The sequence below is a fragment of the Hyperoodon ampullatus genome (genome assembly GCF_949752795.1).
Source record: "Hyperoodon ampullatus genome assembly, chromosome: 19".
Taxonomy (NCBI): domain Eukaryota; kingdom Metazoa; phylum Chordata; class Mammalia; order Artiodactyla; family Ziphiidae; genus Hyperoodon; species Hyperoodon ampullatus.
Window position 1 is genome coordinate 32,755,496 of NC_136932.1, and position 10,682 is coordinate 32,766,177.

A 10,682-nucleotide genomic window follows, 5' to 3' on the forward strand; every position below is an offset into this window, starting at 1 on the left:
TATCCATCATATTTCTACATGTGGGCTTGGGCAGACTGATTTTAATTCCAATTTATCAATGTTTTCTTTTATGGATTACATTTGTGATGTCATAATTAAGAAGTCTTTACCTAACTCAGGGTCACACACAAAATTTTTTTTTCATTTGGAAGATTTCTAGTTTTTCATTACATTTAGTTCTATGTGCCATCTTGAGTTAATTTGTGTGTATGGTGTAAGATTTATTTTGCATATGGATATCCAATTGCTCCAACACCATTTGTTTAAAACTATCCTTTCCCCATTGAATTTCCTTGGTGCCTTTCGAGAAAATCAGTTGTTAACAAATGGGAAGATCTGTTTCTGGACTCTCTGTTATGTTATGTTGGTCCTTATACCAGCACCACACTGTATTTATTATGTCTTTACAGTAAGTGTGAAATTGGCTAAGTACTCCAACTTTGTTCATTATTTTCCCAAAGAATAGCTTTGGCTATTCTAGGTCCTTTCTGTTTCCACATAACTTTTAGGATCAGGTCATCAATGTCTATTTTTAAAAGCCTGCTGGGATTTCAGTAGTGACTGCATTGACTCTATAGGTCTGCTTGGGGAGAACTGCCATCTTAACGAGATTGAGCACTTCAATCCATAAACATGGTCTGGGGGACTTCCCTGGCGGTCCAGTGGTTAAGACTCCATGCTTCCAATGCAAGGGGTGTGTGTGTGAACTAAGATCCCACATGCCATGTGGCGTGGCCAAAAAAGAAAAAAAAAACACGGTATGTTTCTCCGTTTGGGCAAATTAATCAGTTTTTTTTCTCTTATTCCAGCTTGTTTAGAGGCTGGTTTATCGGGCGATAACTGTTTCTGTTTTCAGTAAATGTGTAATAATGAACGTTTGGTTTTGTTATTAAAAAAACAAAACACTCAAAGCAGGTGAGAGCTTTCTTTTCCTCTGGAAACACCTTGTTTCTTAGTGCCTGCGGTTTCTCTGGAGCCATCCTGGGGCCTGAACCCCAACTCTTCCCCTTGGTGGCCGGACCTCTTCACGTTCCTAGAGGCTTCCCTGGGATTCCTGTGGACCCTGCTTCTCTATCCCACATTAATTCAGTCAGTCTCAGGACTGTGGACAGAGTGCTTTAAACCCTTCTTTCCTCCATTACACCCCAAATATCTATCCATCTTACGTGTTCACTTTTCTTTCTGTTCTGGGATGCACTCAGGAGTTGGAAGCAGGGCAGTTCCTCCCAGTGAGCCAGATGAGGGCATGGTTGCTGAAACCAGAAGCAGACGTGTGTCCTTGGAGCAAAGGGACCGACTCTGCACGTCCCTGCTGACGTCCACTGGGGTCTGGGGGACAACATTCGTGCACTGGAGGCCTCATCCAGGCACAGCCCAGGAGCCCCACGGCCTCCTGTGCCACAGCACCCTCCAGTGGGCCCGGACATTGACCCATTTGGTCTGGGAAGGAGCATGACAGCCCGCAGATGCCCACTGAGTGCCTGCTGTGGGCCAGGCATCGCTCTGGGCACCATGATAAGACAGAGTCTCTGACCTCCTGGGGCTTCCAGTGTATGGGGGGTACAAAATGAATGAGCCGAGCAAGTTCAGGCATCGATAAGTGTGCTGAAGGCAACAAAAGAATATTCCACTGTAGTATGACAGCGTGGTCAGAGAAGGCCTCTCTGAGGAGCGGACTCCCAAGTTGACACCTGAATGATGAGAAAAGAAGGAAGAGCAGTCCAAGCAGAAGGACGAGCACCAGCCCGAGACCAGCACGGGCCTGGCGAGTCTGGGAGACGGAAGGCAGGCCGTCACGGTGGGATTGAAGTGACTGAGGGGCGGATCACGGGGGCAGAGTGGCAAGGGAGGCCACGGCAAGGACTCTGGATCTTCTTTGGGAACAACAAGAAGCAGAGGAGTGACACGCAGTGAGTGAGCTGCTAGATTCTCCAGCAGTGGAACGTGCCCGGTCTACACTGCACTGTGCTCAGCTTGGAGCCGGGAGGCCCGAACGCAGAAGAAGCATCAGAAGAGCCATCTTCTACCCAGCTAGGGAATCCAACAATGGTGAGATGAGGAGGCCTCCTGACAAACGGCAAAACCTCCGAGCCTTGGCAGCCCATGTGGGTATAGGGCTGCACGGGAGCGTGTGTCTGAGCAGGAGGTTTGGCATCCTGGTGAATCCAACTCCAGGGTCTGCCCAGGGAGAACTCGCCCACCCTTGCCAGCTGGGGCTGAGCACATCCTTTACGTCACCCGCACTTCTTATAAGCGCCTCTGTACAGTGTTTCTCACACAGCATGAGTTATTTATCGACATGTTTTCTATTCCACTGGATGATGAACACTTCAGGACAGACACGGAGCTGTTCAGCTCTGCCGTGTGCTGGGGGCGCAGATGACTGGCCTGGTGAGATATGTGGGTGGGGTGCAAGTGAGGACAACCCTGAGTACCTAAGGACATTTATTTGGGTTTACTCCAGGACCAGTTCTTTGCTGCCACATCTTTGGCCAAGACTGTTCTTGAGACATAGTAGTGATGGTGGATTGACCAGAGGGCATGTGGCCTCTATCTGTCCAGATATGTTTTCCCTGAAAAACATCTGAGATTTTGGACAACTGGGCTGGACCCTCGCTGAACAGCTGGGCACAAGTCTGTATCAAGGGCCAGCATAGGGTGTAGCCGTAGTGAAATTCTTTTCTTCTTTCCAGTTTATATATAATTGACAAGTAACATTATGTAAGTACAAGATATATAGCGTGATGATTTAGGATGATTAAATTATGATGATTTAGGAGCTAATCTCTTAGCAACTTTCAAGTGTACAATACAGTATTAACTATAGTCACCACGCTCTACATTAGATTCCCAGAAGTTATTCATCTTATTGTACTGAAACTGTTGTGTTTTTTTTTTTTTTTTTGGCTGCACCTTGCGGCATGTGAGATCTTAGTTCCCCAACCAGGTATCAAACCCGCACCCCTTGCATTGGAAGTGTGGAGTTTTAATCACTGGACCACCAGGGAAGTCCCTGTAGTAAAATTCTTGATTCTCTCTCCCGGAGGGATTCAATGGAAGGTTTTATCCATTCATCACAGGGCATACTCTTCGTTAGAACCTATAGAAGACATTTTTCACAGGAAACGTGCTGTTTCTCTTGAATCAATTTGTCTGTGTCTTAGGGACAGTGTGATAAATGCCTAATCATGTTTCCTCTTTGCTTTGGCCACTACTAGGTAGTTTAGCAGTAAATCTGCAGACTATTTCTAATAACCCTAAAGGACCACTGGAGAAAATCAGCCTCAGTTTTAAGACTTTGGAGTCAGGCAACCTGGGTTGAAATCTCACTTCTGCCACCTCTTAGTTGTGTGACTGTGGGCCACTTATCTTTTTTCTTCCCAAGTATTCATAAAATGGGTATAATCACATTATTTACTTTGGGAAGTTATTTTGGTGTAAAGATTAAAGGATACAATGCTAAGCATAGGGCCTGGCACAACAATCAGCATAAATGTAATCATTTCACTTTAACATAAGCAGTTCTGTGTGGTCATATTCTTCTTACCTTTAGTATTTTCTGGTCCCTAAGAAAGACACACACACACACACACACACACACACGACTTCTACTTCAGAATTGCATAAACTGATTACTGTTATTATTATTTATTTTATTTTATGTTTTTATTTTTCGGTACGCGGGCCTCTCACTGTTGTGGCCTCTCCCGTTGCGGAGCACAGGCTCCGGACGCGCAGGCTCAGCGGCCATGGCTCACGGGCCCAGCCGCTCCGCGGCATGTGGGATCTTCCCGGACCGGGGCATGAACCCGTGTCCCCTGCATCGGCAGGTGGACTCTCAACCACTGCGCCACCAGGGAAGCCCAGCACCCACTATTTCTTCATCGCACCATGCCTTCTCACTTTTCATCTGCTCCCCTCTCTCTGGACAATTCTTCCTCCTCCTGTGACTGGGCTTCTAAATAATACCTTAGTCGTAACGTTCAGGTGTTTCTGCTACCCTCTTCCAGGCAGCTGGACTGCTCCTTCCTCCTCGGTGCCCCCAGAGAAGTCCACGGACTTCTCCTTGTTTATACAGTTAACGTTTACTGAGTGCCTCCTATGTGCCAGAAACTGTTCGAAGCACTCTCCCCGTAGAAACTAACCTTGCAAGGCAGGTTCCTTCCACCCGCAAAAAGTCTATGAGCTATGTATTATTACTATCCCCACCATATGGATGAAGAAACTGAGGCCCAGAGAAGTTAAGTAGTTCACCCACAGTCACACAATGAGCAAATGGTAGAGTCAGGATCTCAACCCAGGCCAGTCTGTACTTTAACCACTAAGCCCTTTTTGCCTTTTAAGATTGATAATGGTAGCTAGCATTTATCAAGCACCCCATACATGCTGAGCTTTCTTCTCAGCCCTTTATATGAATTAACTCACTGAATCCTCCAACAACTCTTTAAGGTAACTACTCTCAGCATCACAACGACCCCTTATTGGTGCTGAGACCATGACCCCCTTGGGTGGGGTGCATGTCCTACCCTAGTCAGCAACCCCAAGGCCTCCCATGCCCAGAAGTTGCTGGACCCATGTCTACTGAATGAGTGAATAAACCAATACACCTAGTCTTTCTCTTGGCTCACATTCAAACTTCAAGAGTCCACGGTGTCCAGACACAGTTGCCTGGAGGAGATTACGATAATAGATTAGAAATCTGTTGCTATAAATACACAGCAATGAGAAATGACTGATATGAAGGCTGACTTAATATGTATGTCTGCTGCATTTTGAATGTGAGATAAGGAAATTCCTTTATGTATCAGAGACTGTAGTAAGTATCACAAGATGTACTAGTCAACCCTATGACAGCAAAATAGGGGCAAAGGGCTGCTTTCAAAACAGATCCCATAATAAATCTCATCTATGTTTAAATGTGACACAGCCAACAAAAATAACACATCAACTTAAAAAACCATCTGTGTCTTTTGTCTAGCTATTCCGTTCTTTCACTTGACAGCAAATATTAAACACAATAAATAAAAGTTTAAAATGTCACTTAAATCCTAGAATCAGTCTGGACCCTGAAAAACAAATTGGGAAACAGTCTATGGTAATCAGAAAAAGAAATGAAGAATAACTCCTTGAAGTCTAAGGAAATGGTGTTAAGATTAATTTATTTATCCAAGGATATAATAGCAACTATTGCCTAGTTATTTCTGGATACCTAATACAATTTTCTAACAGATTGAGAAATTGATACACTAAGCCTCAGTTTTTTGGTTCATTGACTAAGTTTGAGAATTCCCTAGAAAGGTATTGGGAAAAAAAGAAAATACCAGTCTTTCCAAGGGCAGCTCCCTTTTTTCCTTGGCAAAGGAAACCAAGCAAAAAGGCAAAGAGAAAGGTGTGGAAATGATATTTTCTCAGCACCAAGTGCCCAGCGATTTGCCTAGATTTAAGACTCACCACAATCTGACAAGCTAGGAAGACACCTAGTCCACAATTTTTCTTTACAGATAGGGAAGTTAAAGGTTAAGAGTGGTGAGGGCCTTCCCTGGTGGTCCAGTGGCTAAGACTCTGTGATCCCAATGCAGGGGGTCCAGGTTCAATCCCTGGTCAGGGAACTAGACCCCACATGCATGCCGCAACTAAGATCCTGAGTGCCTCAACTAAGACCCGGTGCAGCCAAATAAATAAATAAATATTTTTTTCAAAAAGTGGCAAGTAAAACACACATAGTCATAGGACTGGTGTGAAATCAAGCTGGGAATCTGACACAGTCGTATTTGATTCCAAATCTCATGCTCTTATTGCTGCAGCACACTGCCTTAGGTTCCTAAAAGGATTTACTGACAAATCTGACATAATTACCAAATTTTTAAATTAAATCACCAGTTATTTGTAGTGAGGTGGATGGACCTAGAGTCTGTCGTACAGAGTGAAGTATGTCAGAAAGAAAAACAAATACCATATACTAACATATATATATGGAATCTAAAAAAAAAGAAAATGGTTCTGATGAACATAGGGGCAGGACAGGAATAAAGACGCAGACGTAGAGAATGGACTTGAGGACACGGGGAGGGGGAAGGGTAAGCTGGGACGAAGTGAGAGAGTAGCACTGACATATATACACTACCAAATGTAAAATAGATAGCTAGTGGGAAGCAGCCACATAGCACAGGGAGATCAGCTCGGTGCTTTGTGACCACCTAGAGGGGTGGGATAGGGAGGGTGGGAGGGAGGGAGATGCAAGAGGGAGGGGATATGGGGATATATGTATAGGTAGAGCTGATTCACTTTGTTTATACAGCAGAAACTAACACACCATTGTAAAGCAATTATACTCCAATAAAGATGTTAAATAAATAAATAAATAAATCACCAGGGGCTTCTCTGGTGGTGCAGTGGTTAAGAATCTGCCTGCCGATGCAGGGGACACAAGTTCGAGCCCTGGTCCGGGAAGATCCCACATGTCACGGAGCAACTAAGCCCGTGTGCCACAACTACCGAGCCTATGTGCCACAACTACTGAAGCCCTCGCACCTAGAGCCAGTGCTCTGCAACAAGAGAAGCCACTGCAATGAGAAGCCCACACACCCCAACGAAGAGTAGCCCCCGTTCGCCACAACTAGAGAAAGCCCGCACACAGCAACGAAGACCAAACACAGCCAAAAATTTTAAAAATAAATTTAAAAATAAATAAATAAATAAATCACCAAACACTGCAAAGGCAATTTGTTTGTAGGAGCTAACCCAACATTCCTTTGCATCCTCACACCCTCCATCAGCAGCTACAAGTCACCTTTCACTGCCTCATACAGGTTTTCCCAAGAGGTTCCTTCGAGCCTCACACCAACGGACCTCTTGTGGCCAAATCTACCAGATGTCAGACCTGCCTCAGGGGTGTCTCCCTCCCTATAGTCAAAACCCATCTGAAAACAAATAGGTTCATATTTATAAAGTAAACTGAAGGGGACTTTGTAAATCTTGTTTTCTAAAAAAAGTCTTCCCATCAGGTTAGCAAAATTTTAAGTGTCTGCCAATCCTAAGTGCTGCTGAAGATACAGAACTGTGGGAACTGTCCTACACTGCTGGAGGGAGTGCAAGTTAGAACAATCACTTGGAGAGCACTTTGGCAAAGTTTAGTAGAGTTTAAGATACATCCCACAATCCTATTCCTAGGTATATTTCCTAGAGACATTTTCACACATCCATACAAGAATATACATGAATGCTTTCATTGTTGGTGAGAATGTAAAATGATGCAGCTGCTATGGAAAACAGTATGGTAGTTTCTCAAACAATTAAAAACAGAATTACCATGAGATCCAGCAATTGCACTTCTGGGTAAATACCCAAAAGATTTGAAAGCAGGGCCCCTCAAACAGATATTTGTACACCATGTTCATAGCAGCATTATTCACAACAGCCAAAAGATAGAAACAACCCAAGATCCATCAACAGATGAATGGATAAACAAAATGTGGTACAGGGACTTCCCTGGTGGTCCAGTGGGTAAGACTCCATGCTCGAAGGGAGCCCAGGTTCGATCCCTGTCGGGGAACTAGATCCCACATGCATGCCACAACTAAGAGTTTGCACACCACTACTAAAAAAAAAAAAGATCCCATACGCCACAATGCCTGGCACAGCCTAGATAAATAAATAAATAAATAAATAAATAAATAAATAAATATATATATATATATTTTAATGTGGTACATACATAGAATGGAATATTACTCAACTTTTAAAAGGAAGGAAATTCTGACATATGCTACAGCATGATGAACCTCGAGGACATTATGCTAAGTGAAATAATCCCGACACAGAAGAACAAATACTGTATGATTCCAGTTATATGCGGTACCTAGAGTAGGCAAATTCATAGGAACAGAAGGTAGAATGGTGGTTGCTAGGGACCAGGGGCAGGAGGGAATGGGGAGTTATTGGTTACTAGGTACAGTTTCAGTTTTGCAAGATGAAAAGAGTTCTGGAGATGGATGGTGGTGATGGCTGTTCAATAATGTGAATGTACTTAATGAACTGTGTACATAAAATGGTTAAGATGGAAATTTTATGTGTCTTTTACCACAATTCTTAAAAATAAATAAATGTAAAATAAAATTTTAAAATGCTTTTAGCAGCTTTGTTTGTAACTGTGAAAACTAGGAATACCCTAATGTTAAACTGTGATATGTTCACATAGCAGAATACTATATAGCAGCTAAAGCAGTTGAACTAGATTTATCAACACAGCTAAATCACAAAAACAATATTAAAAAAGGGAAGTTGTAGAATGATATGTGGAGTATGACATCATTTACATAAAGTCTAAAAACAGGTGTCATAGTCCATTCAGGCTGCTCTAACAGAATATCACAGACTGGGTGGCTTATAAACAACAGAAATGTATCCGTCACAGTTCTGGAGGCTGGGAAGGCCAACATTAAGGTGCTGGCAGATTCAGTGTCTGGTGAAGGCCCACTTCCTGTGTCCTCACATGGGGCAAAGGGGCTCTCTGGGATCTTTTATAAGGGCACTAACCCTATTTTTGAGGGCTCTGCTCTCATGGCCTAATCACTCCCAAAGGCCCCACTTCCAAATACCATCACATTGGGGATTAGGTTTCAACACATGAATTCTGGGGGGTCACAGTCAATCTATACCAACATGTAATATTTACGGAAGCATAAATTTATATTATTAGTCTTAAAAGGTTCCTGGGGTTGATAAACATCGAATTCAGCAATGTGTTACCTTCAGGAAGAGAAAGAAAAAATTGTTATTGGAAAGGGAATAGTTTAAAAAACAAACAAACAACTAACATGGATCCATACAAGTCCAGCCAACTGAGTTCTGACAAAGGTGCAAAAGTAATTCAATGGAGGAAAGATAGTGTTTCCATGGAGAAACTGGAGGAATTGGACATCCAAAAGTTAAAAAATGAACCTCAACTTAAACCTCAAAATGAATCATAGATTTACATGTAGAAAAAACACAGGAGAATGGGACTTCCCTGGCGGTCCAGTGGTTAGGACTCCACGCATAGGATCCCGCATGCCATGCCTCTCAGCCAAAACAACAACAATAACAACAACAAACAAATCTATGCTAAAATGATAAGGAAAATAATTTAAAAAAAAAACACAGAAGAAAATCTTTGGGATCTAGGGCTGGGTGAAGAGCTCTTAGACATGACACCAAAAGCACAATCCATTAAAGAAAGAAAAGGAACAATAAATTGGACTTCATCAAAATTTTTAAATTTTGCTCTGTGAAAGATGCTGTTAAGAGGAAAAAACAGAGAACTGGGGAACTGCAGGCCTTAGAAGGTTTACAGAGCAGATGCAAACAAGGTAGAAAGACAGCTAGACAGGCAAGAGGTTGGGACCTGAGAGTTGAATACTGGGGTTTAAGAAAGCACAGTTCAGTCAGTTTCCGGTGATGTCAAGGTTCTTTGCTTAGGTAAAATGGAGGTGATTGTGGAAGAGATCAGGTAAGCGTTATAAGATAGGGTGTTGAGACGTCATCAAAATAACAAACTTATATTTCAAAAGACACCATCAAGAAAGTGAAAAGACAGGACTTCCCTAGCGGTCCAGTGGTTAAGAGTCCACGCTTCCAATGCAAGGGGCGCAGGTTCAATCCCTGGTTGAGGAACTAAGATTCCACATGCTGTGTGGCATGGCCAAAAAAAAAAAAAGTTAAAAGACAACTTATAGAATGGAGGAAAATATCTGTATTTTCTTCTAAGAATTTGTGAATTTGTATCTAGAACACATAAAGAACTCTCAAAACTCAATAGTAAAAGGGCAAACAATCCAATTACAAAATGGGCAAAAGACATGAACAGACATTTCAGCAAAAACGATATCCACATGGCAAATAAGCACATGAAAATATGTTTAACATCATCAATCATTAGGGAAATGCAAATTAAATCTATGATGAAATATCACTACACAAGTATTAGGTAGCTAAAATAAAAAATAGTGACTATACCAAATGCTGTGAGGATGCAAAGAAACTGCATCTCCCAGACACTGGCGGTGGGAGAGTAAATAATACAGCCCCTCTGGAAAATAGCTTAGCAGTTTCTTAAAAACTTAACCATATACATACCATACAACCCAGCAATTACAGTACTGAGCATTCATCCCAGGGAAATGAAAACATACGTTCACACAAAAATGTACATGAATGATCATAGAAGCTTGTGTTAAAAAGGAAACAAGGGACTTCCCTAGCGGTCCACTGGTTAAGACTCCACACTTCCACTGCAGCAGGTGTGGGTTCAATCGCTGGTCAGGGAAGTGAGATCCCGCATGCTGCACAGTGTGGCCAAAAATAAAAAACAGAAAAATAAAAAATTTAAAAGGAGACAAAATGCCCCCAATGGAGTCACACGTGTTAGGCCCCAGGGCAGCAAACCAAGACTTAATACCTAACCCAACTGCAGTTCCAAGCTTCCCCGGGAATGTGACCTTTAACCAGACAACGTGGAATGTCCTAGTTAACACTGGGAGGTAATCCGTGGGTACACCCCTTCCCTTCCCCTTAGGAGGGCATCCTCGCCTAAAACAAGGTACTCTTTGTTAATTCTTTCCTTTTTTCTGCTTCCTCTCTGGCTTTAAAAACCTCTCCTTGGGACTTCCCTGGCAGTCCAATGGTTAAGACTCAGCACTTCCACC